This window comes from Stomoxys calcitrans, chromosome 2 (assembly GCF_963082655.1).
Source record: "Stomoxys calcitrans chromosome 2, idStoCalc2.1, whole genome shotgun sequence".
Taxonomy (NCBI): Eukaryota; Metazoa; Arthropoda; class Insecta; order Diptera; family Muscidae; genus Stomoxys; species Stomoxys calcitrans.
In genome coordinates, this window is record NC_081553.1 from 110,906,316 (window position 1) to 110,928,505 (window position 22,190).

Below are 22,190 nucleotides of genomic sequence, written 5' to 3' on the forward strand. Positions count from 1 at the left end.
TTCTGATAGCAAATCATGGTGGTTTTTGGCAAAGGAAAAAGACAGAAGGAGAATTATATAGGCTGCGACATTTCAACACAGGTGCTCTGAAAACATACTTTGAAACTTTATTAAATTCTAAAGTCAACTCACAGGGGGGGGCATTTTATCACCACTCCTATGGGTGACCACCATAAATGACCTATTACGGATGCTGACTGAGGAGGGATTTGAACCCATCTGCTTTGCATACGTTGTTATAATACTTCTAAGGGGTGAGGATCCGAACGAGCTATGCAGAAGGGCCGAAAGGGTCTTGCATATGGCATATGACTAGGCTAGACCCAGAGGTCTCAATGTTAATCCAGAGAAGACTGAAATATGTCTGTTCACGAGGAAGACGAAGGTGGGCCAATTTAACGCACCACGTTACCTCAATAGAACAAATTCCATATCTGACAAGGTCAAATACTTAGGTATGATCTTGTACAGGAAACTGAATTGGAAGTGTCACATTCAGGAGCGTAATGAGAAGGCTCACAGATGTTGGGCACTTTGTAGATGGGCGGTAGGCTCGAAATGGGGCCTGAATCCGAGGATAGTCCACTGGCTCTACAGGAGCGTGATTAGACTGATACTTACTTACCCCTCAGTAGTTTGGCGGACTGCTATGGAGAAAAAGTGCAACATAAGGATCATACAACAGGCTCAGAGAACATGTTGTGTTGGCATAGGCGGAGCGATGAGGGCTATGCCCACTAGGGCACTGGAGACTATTCTAGATATTCGACCCATTGACATACAGATTAAGTGTGCGGCTATGCGACTTAATGCGATGGCTGAATGGATAGAGGATGGGAGCAGCTCATATCATGGCGGTATAATCGAGGCGATGATAGGAAACCTGGAAGGAAGGCAAGAGGTTTCCAATCGGATAACTGAGATTAAACTTAAAGTCGAGTGCAGGGCACTGCTACAATCGTCACAGTCTTGGATTGACGGAACCCTAGTATTGCCATCTGGAAGATCATGTTACACGGATGGATCAAAGCTAGAGGACAGAGTGGGCTTGGGGGCTTACGTTGAGAACCCAGGGACTGAGATCTGTTTTAGACTGCCTGACCATAATACGATCCTGCAGGCGATCACGGAATGTGTGAAGTGGTGTGGTGTTAACGCGAGCACATCGATTGTGAACATCTTTACTGACATTAAAATTGTCATAAGGGCAATAACAGCCAGTACGGTAAGATCACGAACAGTCTTGCAGTGTAAGAAAGAGATTAACACCTTCTCTGGGGATGGCAAAATCCGCATCGTTTGGGTGCCGGGCCATAAGGGAGTAAGGGGAAATGAAAGGGCAGACGATTTGGGGGTGAAGGCCAGAGGACTGCCGTCAATAAACTTGGTTAACCCGAAACCTTTCGGGTCGACGCAGTTCGAGTTAAGGGAGTGGGTGACGAAAGCGCATGCAACATTGTTGAACAGCGAAACGGTTGGTAGAACGGGATCCAGATCGTGAGAAGACGAGGCTATTACTGAAAGGAAGTAAGAAGGAGGTCAGTATAGCTATTGCTATATGATAGCAAGAGCTATACTGACCTGGACATATAGGACTACGAGCTCACTTATGTAAAATCGGTGCGACATGTGTAGGGCATGCGAGGAAGATGATAAGACGTTGGAGCATTTCCTTTGTCATTGCCCGGCTTTCGCGTCTAACAGATACCGGCACTTAGGTAGAGATAGAATACCAAACATGAACCAACTTAGGGGAGTGATATTGAAAACAATTAAGGATTTTGTAAGTAGCATGGAATTCCTGAATTAAAATTTTCTTTTTAGAGGTTACTTTATGTTGGGTTGCCCAACAAGTAATTGCGGATTTTTCATATAGTCGGCGTTGACAAATTTTTGCACAGCTTGTGACTCTGTAATTGCAATCTTTCTTCTGTCAGTTATCAGCTGTTACTTTTAGCTTGCTTTGTAAAAAAAGTGTAAAAAAGTATATTTGATTAAAGTTCATTCGAAGTTTTATTAAAAATGCATTTACTTTCTTTTAAGAAATCCGCAATTACTTTTTGGGCAACCCAATAGTTTTAAGAACGCACAACAAGTCGATTACTGGCTTAGGTGTTTGTTCATAGTGGCATGGGGTGAATTAATATCTGCACCCTCTTTTCAACCTAGCCTAACCTATAGTCAACTCACTCGTTCGCCTCGCCTTCTGATTCCGAAAGGAGTTCTTCCTCACAAGATTCGTTAGATTTTGTCATGATGAGTTTCCGCACTCATGGATATGAGGCAAATACCCCCCGTTCCTTAATGGAGTGTTCATGGGAAATTTAGTATTTAGTAAACAGGAATTTCATAGACAAACCCAATATACAAACGGATACTCAATTTTACCGTAGTGATGATGATACAGGCTTCGACTTTGGCGCCCGTAGTCCTTTTGAGTTTAGCTATGTCAGCCATGAGGAAGTTTTTGGGGGTTTTGTTCATGTGAAGTCAAATGCAATAGGCTTGGACTGAGTCGACCCGAAATTTGTCAGAATATTACTTCCACATCTCCTAGCGTACTTTACGTACTTGTTTAATACAATTTTGAGCTTCAGTTTATATTCAACTTTTTGGAAGAATGCGCAGGTCATTCTCCTCCCTAAATCAAAATTAGATTATCGACCGATATCAATTCTCTGTTATTTCTCTAAGGTTTTCGAGAATATCCTTCATAGACAAATGACAGAATACCTACACCGAAAATCCTTGTCGTTGAGAAATAGGCAGGCTTTTGTTCTGGTCGTAGCTGCATCACTTGATTGGTTTAAGTAGTTGAATCAATCAGGAGTAATATCGATGATGACAAAGTCGGCTTTCTTGTTCTTTAGGATCACTTAAAAGCTTTCAACTCGGTTGATTATCGGAATTTATGTATGAAACTACGGAACTTTTTATACCCACCACCATAGGATGGGGGGTATACTAATCTAGTCATTCCGTTTGTAACAACTCGAGTTCTGAATCGATCTAGCCATGTCCGTCCGTCTGTCGAAAACACGATAGAGATAGATGCTTAATGTTGATGTAGGTCCTTGGGGATTGCAAATGGGCCATATCGGTTCAAATTAAGATATAGCTCCCATGTAAAAAGATCTCCCGATTTGACTTCTTGAGCCGATTTGGCCGAAATTTTTCATGTGGTGCTCTGTAATGACTTTCAACAGCAGTGTTGAGTACGGTCCGAATCGATGTTTAACCTGATATATTGGGTTGCCCAAAAAGTAGTTGCGGATTTTTCATAAAGTCGGCGTTGACAAATTTTTTCACAGCTTGTGACTCTGTAATTGCATTCTTTCTTCTGTCAGTTATCAGCTGTTACTTTTAGCTTGCTTTAGAAAAAAAGTGTAAAAAAAGTATATTTGATTAAAGTTCATTCAAAGTTTTATTAAAAATGCATTTACTTTCTTTTAAAAAATCCGCAATTACTTTTTGGGCAACCTAATAGCTCTCATATAAACCGATTTCCCGATTTGACTTCTTGAGCACTAACAAGCCGTAATTTTTGCCCGATTTGGTTAAAATTTTGCATGCGGTGTTCTGTTACGACGTGCCAAACAAGCGTGCCAAATACGGTCTCGATATAGCTCCCATAAAAACCGATCTCCCGGGAAGCCGCAATTTTTCTCCGATTTGGCTGAAATTTTGCATCTGGTGTTCTGTTGGGGCTTCCAATAACTGTGCCAAATCGGTCTATAACTTCCAACACCCTAACATAACAGTCTTTTTATACCCTCCACCATAGGATGGGGGTATACTAATTTCGTCATTCTGTTTATAACTCCTCGAAATATTCGTCTAAGACCCCATAAAGTATATATATTCTTGATCCGCATGACATTTTAAGTCGATCTAGCCATATGCGTCCTTCCGTTCATCTGACCGTCCACCCGTTTGTCTGCCAGTCGAAAGCATGCAAACTTTCGAAGGAGTAAAGCTAGAATCTTAAAATTTTGCACAAATACTTCTCATTGGTGTAGGTTGGTTGGCATTGTAAATGCGCCATATCGGTCCAAGTTTTGATATAGCTGACATATAAACCGATTTGGGGTCTTGACTTCTTGAACCTCTAGAGGGCGCAATTCCCATCCGATTTGGATGAAATTTTGAACGACGTGTTTCGTTATGAGTTTCAATAACTGCGCTAGGTTGGTTCAAATCGGTCCATAACCTGATATAGCTGTCATATAAACCGTTTTTGGGGCTTGACTTCTTGAGCCTCTAGAGGGCGCAATACTTATACGAGTTGGCTGAAATTTTGCGTGAGGTGTTTTGTTATAAATTTCAATAACTGTGCTAAGTATGACCTGATATATTGGGTTGCCCAAAGAAGTAATTGCGGATTTTTCATATAGTCGGCATTGACAAATTTTTTCAACGGCTTGTGACTCTGTAATTGCATTCTTTCTTCTGTCAGTTATCAGCTGTTACTTTTAGCTTGCTTTAGAAAAAAGTGCGCGAAATTTTGTTTACATTTGTTTGTTTGGCGTCAATTTTAATATGGAGCCCACAAAGGAGCATTTTCGTCATATTTTACTTTATTATTTCCGTAAAGGAAAAAACGCGGAGCAGGTTGCTAAAAAGTTACGAGATGTGTATGGTGATAAAGCCTTAAAAGGAAGACAGTGTCAAAATTGGTTTCGCAAATTCTGTTCTGGAGATTTTTCACTTAAAGATGAGCCACGTTCAGGTCGGCCAAATGAAGTTGATGATGACCAAATCAAAGCATTAATCGAATTGGATCGTCATGTAACTGAGCGTGAGATAGGAGAGAAGTTAAATATACCAAAATCAACCGTTCATTATCACATAAAAAGTCTTGGACTGGTGAAAAAGCTTGATATTTGGGTACCACATGTATTGAAAGAAATTCATTTAACAAACCGAATCAATGCTTTTAATATGCACCTTAAACGCAATGAATTCGATCCGTTTTTAAAACGAATCATAACTGGAGATGAAAAATGGATTGTTTACAACAACGTTAGTCGAAAACGATCATGGTCCAAGCATGGTGAACCAGCTCAAATCACTTCAAAGGCTGATATCCACCAAAAGAAGGTTATGCTGTCTGTTTGGTGGGATTGGAAGGGTGTGGTATATTTTGAGCTGCTTCCAACTAACCAAACGATTAATTCGGATGTTTACTGTCAACAATTGGACAAATTGAATACAGTCATCAAGGAGAAGCGACCAGAATTGGTCAATCTTAAAGGTGTCATATTCCACCAGGACAACGGTAGACCGCACACATCTTTGGTCACTTGCCAAAAATTGAATGAGCTTGGCTGGGAACTTTTGATGCATCCACCATATAGCCCTGACCTTGCACCATCAGACTACCACTTATTTCGATCTTTGCAGAACTCCTTAAACGGTAAAACTTTGGGCAATGATGAGGCTATAAAATCGCACTTGGTCCAGTTTTTGCAGATAAAGGCCAGAAGTTCCATGAGCGTGGAATACTAAATTTGCCAGGAAGATGGCAAAAGGTTATCGAACAAAATGGCAATTATATATTTGATTAAAGTTCATTCTAAGTTTTATTAAAAATGCATTTACTTTTTTTTTTAAAAGTCCGCAATTACTTTTTGGGCAACCAATAGCAGCCAAATAAACCGACCTTGAGCCACTAGAAGGCGCAATTCTTATCCGATTTGGCTGAAATTTTACATGACGTGTTTCGTTATGACCACAACTGTGCTAAATATTGTGCAAATCGGTCCATAACCTGATATAGCTGCCATATAAACCGATCTTGGATCATGAATTGTTGAGCCACTAGAGGGCGCAATTATTATCCGATTTGGCTGAAATTTTGCATGACGCGTTTCGTTAAGACTTCCAACAACTGTGCTAAGTATGGTTCATATCGGTCGATAACCTGATAAAGCTGCCATATAAACCGATTTGGGGTCTTGACTTCTTGAGCTACTAGAGGGCGCAATTCGTATCCGATTTGGCTAACATTTTGCACGACGTTTTTCGTTATCACTTCCAACATTTGTGCTAAGTATGGTTCAGATCGGTCCATAACCTGATATAGCTGCCATATAATCCGATCTTGGATCATGAATTGTTGAGCCACTAGAGGGCGCAATTATTATCCTATTTGGATTAAATTTTGTACAACGGCTTCTCCCATGACCTTCAATATACATGTCAAATATGGTCGGAATCGGTCTTTAGCCTGATACCGCTCCCTCATAAACCGATCTGCCTACTTTACCTCTTGAGCCCCTAAAGGGCGCAATTCTTACTCAATTTGGCTGAAATCTTACACAATGACTTCTACTATGGTCTCCAAAATTCAATTCAATTATGGTCCGAATCGGACCATAACTTGATATAACTCCAATAGCATAGCAATTATTTTCTTTAAGCCTTTGTTTGCCCAAAAAGAGATACCGGGAAAAGAATTAGACAATTGTGATCCATAGTGGAGGGTATGTAAAATTCAGCCCTGCTGAACTTAGAACGTTTTTACTTGTTTATATCTAATTTAAATTTTATAACCTTTTAATTTTAATCTTTAAATTTTATTTAATTTGATTGATTTATTTGATTAAGACGGATGCGTAGCTAAATTTAAAATCCTGCACTGTGATTTGTAAGACTCTTTTTTTCTTTTTTTTTCAAATTTTCCATTTTTTCCAAATTTCATGTTTTTTCAATACAGTACCATAGCTTTATCCTTTATTTGCCTTCATGTCATACTTGTCAGTATGGGCTTTAGGGCAATTCAAACAAAATTAATTGTGTGATTGCAGCATTGTTGTTTGGAAAATTGGTTGTCATGTTCTGCTACATTTTGTAGCATGTCCTTTGTCCTGTTTTTCATTTCAAACCCATACATTCACATTCTCCACTTTCAATTTCACTTTCCATTGCAGTGTTCCATTGAAAAGCCCCAAAAACTTTTCACTTTCCGAAGACAATGTGAAAATTAATACCCCAAAGGACATTTTCAATTTACAATTTCAATTTGTCCCCCTCATTCTTCGATGGCAGCGTTTTATTTATTTATTTGCCACTTTCATTTTAAGTTTTCAATTTTCTGCTATTGTTGTACTCGTAGTTTTCCGTGTTTGAATGATTTCCATTAGTCTGCCTCTAGATGTTACTGGCCATATAGCACAGTTGTAGCGCTGTTCTTTTAAAAGTGAATTCGCGAGAAAATGTGTATGGCATGAACTTTCCCATCATGTGTGGCATTCCCATAGTTTTTGTGGAGCCACACATATAGTTTTAAACACGAAAAAACATATGAGAGGTGCGGATTTCATATGAATCGTTTGAATATTTTAACCTTATTTTGCTACTTAGTTTTTGTTTTTCTTAAATCCGAAATGGATTGACGCTGAATTCATTGGAGGTCAAAAGATAGTCGATTGTGGCAATTAAGAAATTCGCAGAATTCGTTGTGATGTATTCTACTGAAGTCAAATCAATGGAAATAGCATTTTTGTTTGCAGAGATGTTAACATAGGCCAGTATAATAAATTGGAAGTTTTTTTAAAAGAACAGATTTTTACACTCAGAGAAATTAATTAGTAAAAACAGCAAAAATGTTTGTTGTAACAGCAGAACATCTGCTGAAAATGGAACCCTGGGTGACATACATGGGAAAACACATTTTCCACAGAATACGACGGGACTCACGGATACAGCGATGTCATGGAATAATGAGGTGGATCTTAGGCTTATCATAACGGAACTCATGATCAGGAAAGCCTTGATGAGCTTCAAACCATTTAAATCACCCGGACCTGATGGAATATATCCAGCGTTGCTATAGAAGGGAGTGGACTATCTGGCGCCCCATCTTTTTATTTTTTTATTTTATTTTTTTATTTTCACAGCGTGCCTAAGACTTGCATATACTCCGAAAGCCAGGCAGGAGGCAAGGGTGGTATTTATAATCAAGTCCGGCAAGGAAAGTTATGCGACACCAAAGGCCTACAGACCTATAAGCCTTACGTCCTTTTTATTCAAAACCATGGAACGTATTGCGAACAAAGGACATCCAGCGAACTGCTCAAATAAAAACAGCATGCCTATGTCAAGGGAAGGTCGGTGGAGATTGCCCTGCACGAGGTTATGCATCAAATAGAAGAATCCTTCGATGCCAAAACGTACACACTGGCGGTATGCATTAACATCGAGGGGGCTTTTAACAATGTGCGGACCGACAGACTGATCCAATCCTTTGATCAGTACCGGGTGGATTCGGTTATTAGAAACTGGATAAACCATATGCTAAGGAACAGATGGATAAATTGTGTGTCCCATGACATAAATATAAGGGAGAAAGTGGCACAAGGCACGCCACAGGGGAGCATTTTATCGCCACTCCATAAATAACCTATTACGGATGCTGACTGAGGAGGAATTTGAACCTGTATGCTATGCAGGCGATGTTATAAAACTTCTTAGGTCAAAGATCCGAAACAGCTATGCAGATGGGCCGAAAGGGTCCTGCTTATGGCATATGACTGGGCTAGACCCAGGGGTCTCAAAGTTAACCCAGAGAAGACTGAAATATGCCTGTTCACGAGGTAGACGAAGGTGGTCCAATTTGACGCACCACGTTTCATCAATAAAACGATTTCGATATCTGATAAGGTGAAATACTTAGGAGCGATCTTGGATAGGAAACTGAATTGGAAGTGTCACACTCAGGAGCATACTAAGAAGGCTCGCAGATGTTGGACACTATGTAGACGGGCCATAGGCTCGAAATGGGCCCTGAATCCGAGAATAGTCCACTGGCTCTACAGGAGCGTGATTAGACCAATACTTACTTAAGCCTCAGTAGTTTGGGGGACTGCTATGGAGAAAAAGTGCATCATAAGGACCACACAACAGATTCAGAGAACATGTTGTCTTGGCATAGGCGGAGCTATGAGGACCACGCCCTCTAGGACCTGGAGACTATTCTAGATATCCGATCCATTGACATACAGATTAAGTGTAAGGCAGCCTCTGCGGCTATGGGACTTAAGGCGATGAGAGAATGAATTGAGGATGGAAGCAGCTCATACCATCGCGGTAGGTAGGCGACGATAGGAAACCTGGAAGGAAGGGAAGAGGTTTCCGATCGGATACCTGAAACGACATTTGAGGTCGAGTGCGAGGCACTGCTGCCATCGGCACAGTCTTGGAATGACGGAACCCTAGTATTGCCATCTGGAATATCATGTTACACTGATGGATCAAAGCTAGAGGACAAAGTGGGCCTGGGGGTCTACATTGAGAACCCAGGGACTGAGATCTGTTTTAAACTGCCAGACCATAATTCGATTTTGCAGGCGTAGATCCGGATGATCACGGAATGTGTGAGGTGGTGTGGTACTAGCGCGAGCACATCGAGTGTGAACATCTTTACCGACAGTAAAATTGCCATAAGGGCAATAACAACCAGGACGGTAAGGTCACGAACAGTCTTGAAGTGTAAGAAAGAGATTAACACCTTCTCTGGGGATGGCAAAATCCGCATCGTTTGCGTGCCGGGTCATAACGGAGTAAGGGGAAATGAAAGGGCAGACGATTTGGCGGTGAAGGCCAGAGGACTGCCGTCAATAAACTTGATTAACCCGAAGCCTTTCGGGTCGACGCAGTCCGAGTTAAGGGAGTGGGCGCGGAATGCGCATGCAACATTGCGAAACGGTCGGTAGGACGGCGAAAATCCTATGGGGGATCCAGATCGTGAGAAGACGAGGCTATTACTGAAAGGAAGTAAGAAGGAGGTCAGTATAGCTATTGCTATCATAACGGGACACATAGGACTACGAGCTCACTTATGTAAAATCAGTGCGGCATGTGTAGGGCATGCGGGTAAGATGATGAGACGTTGGAGCATTTCCTTTATCATTGCCCGGCTTTCGCGTCTAACTGATACCGGCACTAAGGTGGAGACACAATATCAGACATGAACCAACTTAGGGGAGTGGTATTGAAATCAATTAAGGATTTTGTAAGTAGCACGGAATTCCTAACTTAAAATTTTCTTTTTAGAGGTTATTTTATATTGGGTTGCCCAAAAAGTAATTGCGGATTTTTCATATAGTCGGCGTTGACAAATTTTTCACAGCTTGTGACTCTGTAATTGCATTCTTTCTTCTGTCAGTTATCAGCTGTTACTTTTAGCTTGCTTTAGAAAGAAAGTGTAAAAAAAGTACATTTGATTAAAGTTCATTCTAAGTTTTATTAAAAATGCATTTACTTTCTTTTAAAAAATCCGCAATTACTTTTTGGGCAACCCAATAGTTTTAAGAGCGCACAACAAGTCGATTACTGGCTTAGGTGTATGTCCATAGTGGCATGGTGCGGATAAATATCTGCACCCTCTTTTCAACCTAACCTAACTTGAACAGTGAATTGTATTCATTGAGTTACTCGACGTAATTTCCGAATTTGGTCCAAGACGGATCATATTTGAATACAGCTGCAATGGGTTAATAAAAAAAGCATTTTTCTCCGGAGTATGACGAAAGGTAAATGCAAATTTATCCATGAACATTCCATTAAGGAACAGCGGCAAACTTCTCACATATCAATGAGTGCTGTCCGACTCAAGTTTAAGCTCAATGATAAGGGGCCTCCATTTTATTGCCGTGCCCGAACGGCGTGCCGCAATGCGACACCTCCTTGTGGAGAAGGTTTTACATGGCTGCCATACCAAATGGTACAGTACCTCCCAAATGTCGCCAGCAGTAGGAGGGGATAACCACTGCTGAAAATTTTCATGATGTTCTCGCCAGAATTCGAAGCCAGGCTTTCAGTGTCAAAGGCAGACATTCTAGCCTTTGCGCTACGGTGGCCTCCTGACGAAAGGTGGTTAACATATATATCCGAGGTTGTGGGTATCCAAAGTTCAGAACGACCGAACTTAATGCCTTTTTACTTGTTTTATACCAAGTCTGAATGGCGTGGCAATACCACTTGGTAGAGAAGTTTAAACATTCTCCTCACAAATATAGCCAGTATTTGTAAGGGGATAATCACCGCCGAAAAATTTTTCTGAGTTTCACGCCAGGGTTTTAACACAGGCATTCGGCGTCATAGGCGGACATGCTAACCTCTGCGCAATGGTGTCCTCCAACGTCTAGAACTAATACTCGTATGTTTACTAAATGATGATGAACATTTCAGGAATTGTGGATATTGCTCTAAAAGTCTTTCAAAAAAAAAAAAAAAAAAAAAAAAAAAATGTTTCTTGGTATTTACCCAAGTCCGTTAGCTAACTAAATTCAACATATGTTTTGAAAATAGCTACCCCAGGTGACACCGTGGCAAGATCAATGTCCAAAGTTGAAATGAAGGTTGAACCAAGATTGGTATGTACTTTGCCAATTTAAAACCAATCACAATCGTTACTTGACCTCCAACATCCTCTACGTCATCCTGTGAGTGTTCTTTGGTCCATTCAATCTGAGCCACCCTTATTAACATAGTTTTTAGAATCTCATGCCAGTATGGCACAAATGTGACAAACGAAATAACGAGGAAGGTGCTAGGGTTTATAGTGAGGATGTCTCTCTTGGCTATAAATATTTAAACACACAAATTCATGGGGATCCTTGTAAATTTTAAAGAAACCACTCATCCACAGCATGGACTCAAACAATTTTCCACTTATTTACTTTCGAACCAAACCACCCCTCCACTGTTCCTCCATGTCAAGAGGGCAACAAATTCATGGAAAATAAACAAAAAGAAAATCGAGAAAATAATCAATTCAATTAAGAGTATCAATCAAACCATATTCACCGGAAAACAACGCACAACAACACATGAAACAACATACCCGTTTCCCGGAATAAAAATTCAAAGTAAAAGAGAGGGAAAAATCAAATAACCACAACCAAAACAAAATACGAAAACAAATGCAGAAAATCTATTCCATCACCTTTGGCTTCACCTCCACAAAGCACCGGTGAAGAGCGAGAAAAACAGAATGATTCCAGGAATTCATTATTAATGCATGTAAACAAAGAAATTCCATCAGACTTGGGTCATTTGATACTCACTTCTGCTATATGGGAAGAGAAGTTGTTTTTGGTTTTTGGCGAGTTTATTTAAATCGAATTTATTTCTACTTTAAAAAAGGAATGCGATTTAATGTGTATGTCATTATAGTAAAAGCATCGAAAAATGTTCATTTTCACTTGAAATAAGATGTACGAAAACTTTAAATTGCACTGTAGAACAAAAATCAATTTTTGACAAAATTATTTGTAATTCTTTTCCAGTCTTCAAGAAAAACAATTGGGTGGGAAGTAAGAAGAAAGAAACTATAAGGCTTTGTGTGCCTTCCTTTACTCCTACTGGGGAATGTTCTGTAGAGTGTTTAACCTAAAACTGATTTTGGGCCACTCACAGAAAGTCTGCTGATAACAGCATACACTGTCTGCTGACTGTTAGTAGCAAAATTGGCCAACATTACAGCAGTAGTTCTGCTGTTATATTTAAATGTTTGCAATTTCAACACACACAAAAATTATGTTTTATAAAAAAACAAGTAAGATTGTGCCAAGTTCGGCCGGGCCGAATCTTCTATACCCTCCATAATGGATCGCATTTGTCGAGTCGAGTGCGCGGTATCGCTTTTTAGGCAAACAAAGAATATTAAATAAGAACTGTTATACTATTAGAGCTATATCAAGTTATAGTCCGATTCGGATCATAAATGAATGCTGAACATTACAGAAGTCATTGTTTAATATTGGGTTGCCCAAAAAGTAATTGCGGATTTTTTAAAAGAAAGTAAATGCATTTTTAATAAAACTTAGAATGAACTTTAATCAAATATACTTTTTTACACTTTTTTTCTAAAGCAAGCTAAAAGTAATAGCTGATAATTGACAGAAGAAAGAATGCAATTACAGAGTCACAAGCTGTGAAAAAATTTGTCAACGCCGACTATATGAAAAATCCGCAATTACTTTTTGGGCAACCCAATATTTCAGTACATTCGTATAAGAATTGCGCCTTGTAGGGGCTCAAGAAGCAAAATCGGCAGATAGGTTTATATGGGAGCTGTATGAAGCTATTGATCGATTCAGACCATATTAGAGACGTATGTTGCAGGTCATGAGAGAAACCGTTGTACAAAATTTCTGCCAAATCGGATATAGAATTGCGCCCTCCAGAAGCTCAAGAAGTCAAGACCCAACATCGGTTTATATGGCAGCTATATCAAAACATGGACCGATTTGAACCATACTTAACACAGTTGTTGGAAGTAACACCAAAACACTACGTGCAAAATTTCAGTCAAATCGGATAAGAATTGCGCCCTCGAGAGGCTCAAGAAGTCAAGACCCTAAGATCGGTTCATATGGCAGCTATATCAAAACATGGACCGATTTGAACCATACTTATCGCAGTTGTTGGATGTTATACCAAAACACCACGTGCACACCACTGAACATTGGAGAATTCATTGTTTACTATTTCAGTACATTCGTATAAGAGTTGCGCCTTGGAGGGGCTCAAGATGCAAAATCGGCAGATAAGTTTATATGGGAGCTGTATGAAGCTATTGATCGATTCAGACCATAATAGACACGTATGTTAAAGGTCATCAGAGAAGCCGTTGTGCAAAATTTCAGCCAAATAGGATAATAATTGCGCCCTCTAGTGGCTCAAGAAGTCAAATCCCAAGATCGGTTTATATGGCAGCTATATCAGGTTATATACCGATTTATGCCATACTAAGCACAGTTATTGGAAGTCATAACAAAACACCTCATGCAAAATTTCAGCCAAATCGGATTAGAATTACGCGCTCTATTGGCTCACGAAGTCAAGATCCAAGATCGGTTTATATGACAGCTATACCAGATTATGAACCGATTTGCGCCATATTGAGTAGAGTTGTTGAAAAAGATACAAAAACGCAACGTGCAAAAATTGAGTCAAATCGGGCGAGAATTTCGCCCTCTAGAGGCTCAAGAAGTCAAGTCCCAAGATCGGTTTATATGGCAGCTATATCAAAACATGAACCGATTTGGCCCATTTACCATCCCAACCAACCTACACTAATAAAAAGTATTTGTGCAAAATTTCAAGCGACCAACTTTACTCCTTCGTAAGGTAGCGTGCTTTCGACAGACAGACGGCCGGGTTCGGGAAAAAAATTAAAAATTCGGCAGAGCTCGGCCAGGATTCGAACCTGGGCACACGGAGCAACAGCGAGAGCCAGTGCCGTTGTCTTAGCATTCGAAGCCATCAATACAACTTCCAACAGATGAACAAAATCATGTGTAGTACGGAAGAAGTGTAATTTGTCACAGATAGAATGTCTGTCATTACACAAAAATGCATGCCCAATGCAAAAGTATGCCCATGGAAAAGTACAGCTAATAGACAGACTTGACGAGCGTGGTTAATGTGGTAAATGTATCATAGATGCGGTTTCGTTATTAATACGATTCAAATATAACATATCAACGCACGGCCCTTGAAGATATCACACCTAATATGGTTGAAAAGTCTTCTAACCAAAGACGAAACGCGTCCCATGGTGGTTGGTGTGTGTTGCTATCTTTGGCTTTCCTGTTCCATTTGCATTTGCGATCATTGAGCTCATCTCGAAAGAGAAACAAACAAAGATTGTAAAATTTAATGATCTCGCCCTAATAGGCAAAAAACTTGAAAAATTAAAATTTAGTTTTGATAAAATGTTTATTCCGATAAAATATCAAACTTCTAGAAATTCCCCCCTCTGAGAAGAAATACTCTAAAATTCGTTCCCATTAGCATTGAATTGGATCATTAACGTTCAATGAGTGTTCTCTACAATTTTAAACCATCAAATGAATATTCATGTATGAGAGTTAACACATTTGCAATAGTGTGCATTTAAAATAACGCATTCTCACTCAAAAGCAGCATTTTTCTAATGTGTCTCTTAGGTTTAACAAATCAATTCGATGATTTTTTCCCCCACCTTCTTTCAAAAAACGGGAACTAGGAATGTAGATTTTTATCAAACTATCGAGCATTTAAGGACATGAAGAGAGAACTGGAAAAAAATTACCATAATGTATTCGGCAGCCATAGAATGCAACCGAAAAAAGAGCTTCCCGTTAGTCCTGTGGTTGCATTTGCAAGTTTTAATCATTTGAATGGCATAATATTAAAATGGTATATGCCACCAGGGCTTACTCTGCCACCACCACTCTCCCACTAACTTGTGGAAAGTTTCGTGCAGTCACAACATAGTTTCCGTCAGCACGTAATGGCTATGCCACCATACCATATCCGTCCGTTGTTACACGGACAAGGTGTAATTTTGCCCAACTCTCAAATAACGAAAGTAACGCCTTTTGTTAGAGAATGTCATGCCCGCCAGTCAGTCAGCATGTGCTCGTCGTTCGGGCAGAGTTGCAGAGTTGCGGGGCTGTGGCACTACATTACGACACAGGTGCTAAACCATTATTGTCTTTGGTGAAGGGAGTCATTTTTACGGACTGCTGCGGTTTGACGGAGAACACATTCGCAGTCGTAAAGGTGGTTTTGCACTAAGCCTTAAATCATGAGCAACGTAAAGATATTTAATTTTGCCTTTTTCTGGGGGAAAAGGAAGCAGAATATCAAATTGAAAAATTTTATTGCGAAACAGTCAAAGTTAATGCAACATTAAAATCGCAGAAGATAAAGGTATGTTGAGTGCTTGTCGAATCAAATGGGATGGTGAATTAACTTTTTTACAACCATTGTAGATGTTGAGTTGGGCGATATCGAAGTACTTGACAGACTACTACAGGACTGTGCAAAGGGCAAAGTGGTTTAACACAATGTTCTGTTCCTGCAGAGACCTTCTTTCGCACAAGGACACGGCGATGGTGCTATAAATAATGGCATACCACAATTAGCATTACCGAAAAGGGCAATATTCCGCCAACTTGAACAGTGAATATTCCCCCAACGATCGGGTCTATGCAACGGAACGATCTTGCTCCCCAAGGTAGTTTGCTAAGGATTGCTAACCCCACATGATAGAGGGATAGAAAACCCCTAACCCCGGTATATAGAGGAATAGAAAAAGGGCTGTTACTAAATTTTACTAAATTTCCCATGAACATTCCATTAAGGATCAGGGGATACTTCTCTCATATCAACGAGTGCAGTCCGATTAAAATTTAAGCTCAATGAAAAGGGCCTACTTTTTTAGGCCGATTCCGAACGGCGTGCGGCATAGCGACACCACTAAGTAGAGAAGTTTTAACATGGCTGGATACCTCACCTCAATGAAGCCAGCATTAGTAAGGGGATAACCACCGATGAGGGGATTAGTAAGGGGATAAACGCCTGAGAAAAAGGCTGTTAACGACATCATATCTTGAAGGACTAAATCCAGCCTCATTTCCTGGCAGTGCGACTCATAGATGATTGTGACGAAATTCGTCGTTTCAGTTTAAATAACCCTAGAAGCGGAGAACTTAAATTAATAGGGTGGATTGGTGTCAGGATTGGTAAGTTGTGGTCTACTTTTTAAAACCTTGCTATAAGAATTGAAAAGTTCCTAAACTATAAAAAAATGGTTGAAGCGCTGAGCCAGTTACCCGCCTTTTGTGTTACTGGAATGCGGACTCCTCTTTTGTTGATTTTTCCTTCAACTATGGACTATAATCGGAAAATCTCCGAATATCTGAACTATATGAAAGAAAGTGCAGTATATGCACTGGGGGATATATAATGCAGTCATGATTTCAGACATGAGTTTGGCTGTGGCTAGTCAAAGATTAAGACACTTTGTCTCCAGATTTCCACTGTTGGATGAAGGGCTAGCCACAAGAGGCAAAAAAGCCAAATTCTTTTACATCAGTCTTATCTATGCCCAGGCTCCGAGAAAAGACAGGCACGAACAGATCATGATATAACCAGGGGGTTCCACATATGACGTATAAATCGTGCTAGGAAATTGAATGCTAAGATAGGTAAAAAAGTTAAAAGCAGAGAAGAAGATAGGAAAAAGGGTAAGGAAAGAAATTATAATGCTAAGATAGATAAAACAAGTAAAGCGTGCCAAGTTCGGCAGGGCCGAATCTTATATTCCCTCCACCATAGATCGCATTTGTCGAGTTCTTTCCCCGATATCTCTTTTTTAGGCAAACAAAAGGATGAAAGGAAAGAATTGCTATATTATTGGAGCTATATCAAGTTTTGGTCCGATTCGGATCATAATTAAGTTAAATGTTGGAGTCCATAGTAGAAGTCATTGTGTAAAAGTTCAGCCAATTCGAGTAAGAGGCGCGCCCTTTAGGGGCTCAAGAAGTAAAATAGAGAGATCGGTTTATAAGGGAGCTGTATCAGGCTATAGACCGATTCAGACCATGTATGACACGTATGTTGAATGTCATGGGAGAAGCCGTTGTACAAAATTTCGGCGAAATCGGATAATAATTGCGCCCTTTGGAGGCTCAAGAAGTATAATCGGGTGATCGGTTTATATGACAGCTTTATAAGGTTATGAACCAAATTTGGCATAGTTGTTGGAAAATATAACGGAACATGTTGTGTAAAATTTCAGCCAAATCGGGTAGGAATTGCGTCCTATAGACGCTCAAGATGTCAAGACCCCAGATGGGTTTATATGGCAGCTATATCAGGTAATGGACCGATTTAAACCATACTTAACACAGTTGTTGGAAGTCATAACGAAATACATTCTGTAAAATTTCAGCCAAATTGGATAGGAATTGCGCCCTCTAGATGCTCAAGAAGTCAAGACCTCAGATAGGTCTATAAAGTTAGCACAGTTATTTGAAGTCTTTAAAAAATATATCATGCAACATTTCAGCCAAATCGGATAAGAATTGCGCCCTCTAGTGGCTCAAGAAGTCAAGATCCAAAATCGGTTTATATGGAAAAATGCAAATTTTGCCCATGAACAGGGGCAAACTTCTCACATATCAATGAGTGCAGTCCCATTCAAATTTAAGCTCAATGATAAGGGGCCTCCTCTTTATTGCCGATTGCGAACGGCGTGTGCGACACCTCTTTGGAGAGAAGTTTTACATGGCATGGTACCTCACAAATGTTGCCAGCATTAGGAGGGCAAAACCACCGCTGAAAATGTTTTCTGATGGTCTCGTCAGGATTCGAACCCAGGCGTTCAGCGTCATAGGCGGACATGCTAACCTCTGCGCTACGGTGGCCTTATTTGGCAGCTTTATCAAAACATGGACCGATATGACCCATTTTCAATTCCAACTGACCTACACTAATAAAAAGTATTAGTGTAAAATTTCAAGCGGCTAGCTTTACTCTTTCGAAAGTTAGCGTGCTTTCGACAGGCGGACGGACACCACGTTGTGATAGATGAAAGGCATTATTCAGCTTGTAAGATGCACGATTTTCCAGAGGTTGCGACCATCAATTTGGTTTATTACCTTGATGCACTGCACCTAAGATGGACGACGGAAAGCTGCAAACGCAGCAGATTGCAACGAAATAGCCCACCTGTCTCCAAGATATTGCGGCGCAATGATAAATCATAACCACTTCATGGTGACTGAAGTGAAATTTGTACTTGGGTACCAAAGCCTTCTCCAAAGAACTCATAGTACGGCCAAGAGTTTCCTTCATGGGTACCTAATCCTTCCTCAAAGAACTCATGGTACAGCCGAGAGTTTCGATATTATAATTAACCCATTAAAGCCGAAAGGGTAGGAAAAAATCCAAGAAAAGAATTGTCTTAGAAAAATTGTTGCTCGAGTTAGGAAAAGCTATCCTAACAGAATTTAGATTGGCGTACAGTGGATGAATGAAACTAATATAAAACCAGTAAGGAAAGCCACAATTGGGGCGGAGCCGACTATATAATACCCTCCATCACCGAGTCTGTATACTACTTTTAATATATAGAACTTATCTTCAAACCTAGTCTGACTTGCATGCTATTTCAAATATCAAATAGAACCTTGTAAGACAGCACAAAAGTTGTAGCTTCTACAGCCGATATGTACTTATCGGATGAAATATATATATGGGAGCTACGTGGTGGGACGTCAAATAAAACCTCTAGATGTGATGTCTTCAAAGTCCGTGCGTTGGTACATTGCATTTGATCGTATTTATTGGGAAAACGCCTCTACGATATAAATACCACATAAACCACGCTCGACAGCCCTGTCTATTAGCTGTACTTCTCCCAATGCATGTGTTTTCGTATAATGACCGACTTTCTTTAATGCGACAATTACACTACTTCCATGGTGCCGCATTGCGACACCTCTTTGGAGAGAAGTTTTACATGGCATAGTACCTCACAAATGTTGCCAGCATTAGGAGGGGAAAACCACCGCTGATATTTTTTTTTTGGTCTCGCCAGGATTCGAACCAAAGCGTTCTGCGTCATAGGCGGGCATGCTAACCTTTGCTCTACCGTAGAATATTACGTAAAACATTTCAGCAAAATGGGAGAACAAATGCGACTTGCAAGGGTTCAAGATCTCAAATCGGGAGGTCGGTTTATATGGAAACCGATCTGAGCCGATGTGGCCCATTTGTAGTCCCCAACGCACATACAGGGTGGCTGATGAATATTGCTACAATGATGAATATTGCTACATTTTTTTTTCGGTGTATGGAATACATTTTTCTTTTATTCATGTTAAATTAAATTATTAAATTAATTATTAAATTATTATTAATTAAATTAATTAATTAATTAATTAAATTAATTATTAAATTATTATTATTAAATAGAAAAAAAGTTATTACATTTTTTTTTGGTAGCGGCTTTCATCAGCCACCCTGTATGTTTGCAAAATTACAAGCAGATATCTCTCTTTTAGCTCGACTGCTATCGTGATTTCGACAAACGGACGAACGGTTTTAGGTTAAGATTTAACTTACAATCTGCAATCAGACTCACTAAGAGGTTTCAATCGTTGTGATGCCACAGGAACAGGAGAAGAAAGATGCCTTCTAGTTTCTACCGTGGAATTATCCATATCGCTTTTTAAAGCCCAACACTGATAGAAAAAAGACGTTGCAAAATCATACACCAATGTTGTCATTATCATACACAGACGTTGTTGGAAATATTGTTAACAAGCGTGGATGGTTTTGTGAACACGCATTGTGGTTTCATACACCGAGCGTTGTGAACATCATGTAATGTAATGTGGTAAAGCATTTGTAAATATTCAATGAAATGAATGGAACGCAGGTTCGTTACTCAGCAGCACACAAAATCTTTTTGCAATCTTTTTGCAAAACTGTGCACTAGTCGTTGTCAGAATGTGAACGAGTGTAAACGTTTCATTCACATATACTCTTGTTGATTGATGAAGATTTATGTATGATCTGATAACATCTGTGTGTTGATTCACTTTTATGAACGAACGAAACGCTTGATTTTTTCTATGGGTGAACAACTTAGATATGTATTCATATTAGATATGTATTCATACAAGTCTTCAAAGACATGAAAAATTGAAGTGAAACTCCTTCTCTTTGCCAGTGCGGAAGCGACTCACAGCAGATTTTCTATAGTTTACTCTTCCTTGATGTCCTTAAAGCTTCTGCAGAAGTCGTCACTTGTAACTTTCAGTCTATTAGCATGTTTTCCGATCAGACATTGACCTGTCACGACGGACACAATCATTGAGACATCTGTTCTAGCCAGCGACAGCAAAACGGTAGACCTCTTCTGGTCTAGATTGGGCTACATAATTTTGGAGTGTTGGCAACCCTAACTTGGTGAACATCTGTCATTCGCGTCCATTACATTGCGCTAGGGGCATACCTACAGATTGCAGTCCCTCTGGAATTAGTTGGATAGTTTATAGTCTGGCAAGCTAGTCTGCTTTACAATTCCCGGGGAAGTCTGTGTAACCAGGCGTCCAAACACGTGAATTTTGAACGATTTAGCCATTTTGTTGAGAGATCAGCGACAATTGTTTTTTGATACCCATTACCGTAGGATTCCGTCTGCAATATATCGAAATATCAATTTCCGACCCTACAAAGTATATATATTTCGGATCGTCGTAAAATTCTAAGACGAGTTAACGATATTCGTGTGTCTGTCCGTCTATACGTCTGTCCATTCGTCTGTTGTAATCATTCTAGAGCTTTCAAAAATTGAGATATTGAGCTGAAATTTGGCACAGATACGTCTTTTTGATGCACGCTGGTAAAGTTTTTGAACGGGCCAAATCGGACCATATTTGGATATAAAGGGTGATTTTTTTGAGGTTAGGATTTTCATGCATTAGTATTTGACAGATCACGTGGGATTTCAGACATGGTGTCAAAGAGAAAGATGCTCAGTATGCTTTGACATTTCATCATGAATAGACTTACTAACGAGCAACGCTTGCAAATCATTGAATTTTATTACCAAAATCAGTGTTCGGTTCGAAATGTGTTCAAATTTTGACAAATTTTGTTCAGCGATGAGGCTCATTTCTGGTTGAATGGCTACGTAAATAAGCAAAATTGCCGCATTTGGAGTGAAGAGCAACCAGAAGCCGTTCAAGAACTGCCCATGCATCCCGAAAAATGCACTGTTTGGTGTGGTTTGTACGCTGGTGGAATCATTGGACCGTATTTTTTCAAAGATGCTGTTGGACGCAACGTTACGGTGAATGAACACATTTCGAACCGAACACTGATTTTGGTAATAAAATTCAATGATTTGCAAGCGTTGCTCGTTAGTAAGTCTATTCATGATGAAATGTCAAAGCATACTGAGCATCTTTCTCTTTGACACCATGTCTGAAATCCCACGTGATCTGTCAAATACTAATGCATGAAAATCCTAACCTCAAAAAAATCACCCTTTAGCTGCTATATAGACCGATTTTCCGATAAAGAGTCTAATGCCCATAAAATCTTTAGTTTTCATCCGATTTTGCTGAAATTTGGAATAGTGCGCAGTTTTAAGCCTTCCAACATCCGACCTAAATATGGTTCACATCGGACTATATTTAGATATAGCTGTCATATAGACCGATCGCCCGACAAAGGGTCTGAAGGCTATAAAAGCTTCATTTATTACCCGATTTCGCTGAAATTTAAAACAGTGGGCTATTTTAAGCCTCCCGGCATATGACCTAAATATAGCTCTGATCGGTCCATATTTAGATATAGTTGCCATATAGACTGATCTCCCGATAAGGGGCCTA

At 39.8% G+C, this 22,190-nt stretch overlaps 1 protein-coding gene across 3 annotated transcripts in view; it reads right to left on the bottom strand.

The window, feature by feature from the left end:
* Window positions 1–22,190, bottom strand: part of LOC106091746 (proteoglycan Cow) — a 460,306-nt gene that overhangs the window by 38,331 nt on the left and 399,785 nt on the right. The window lies entirely within an intron of this gene.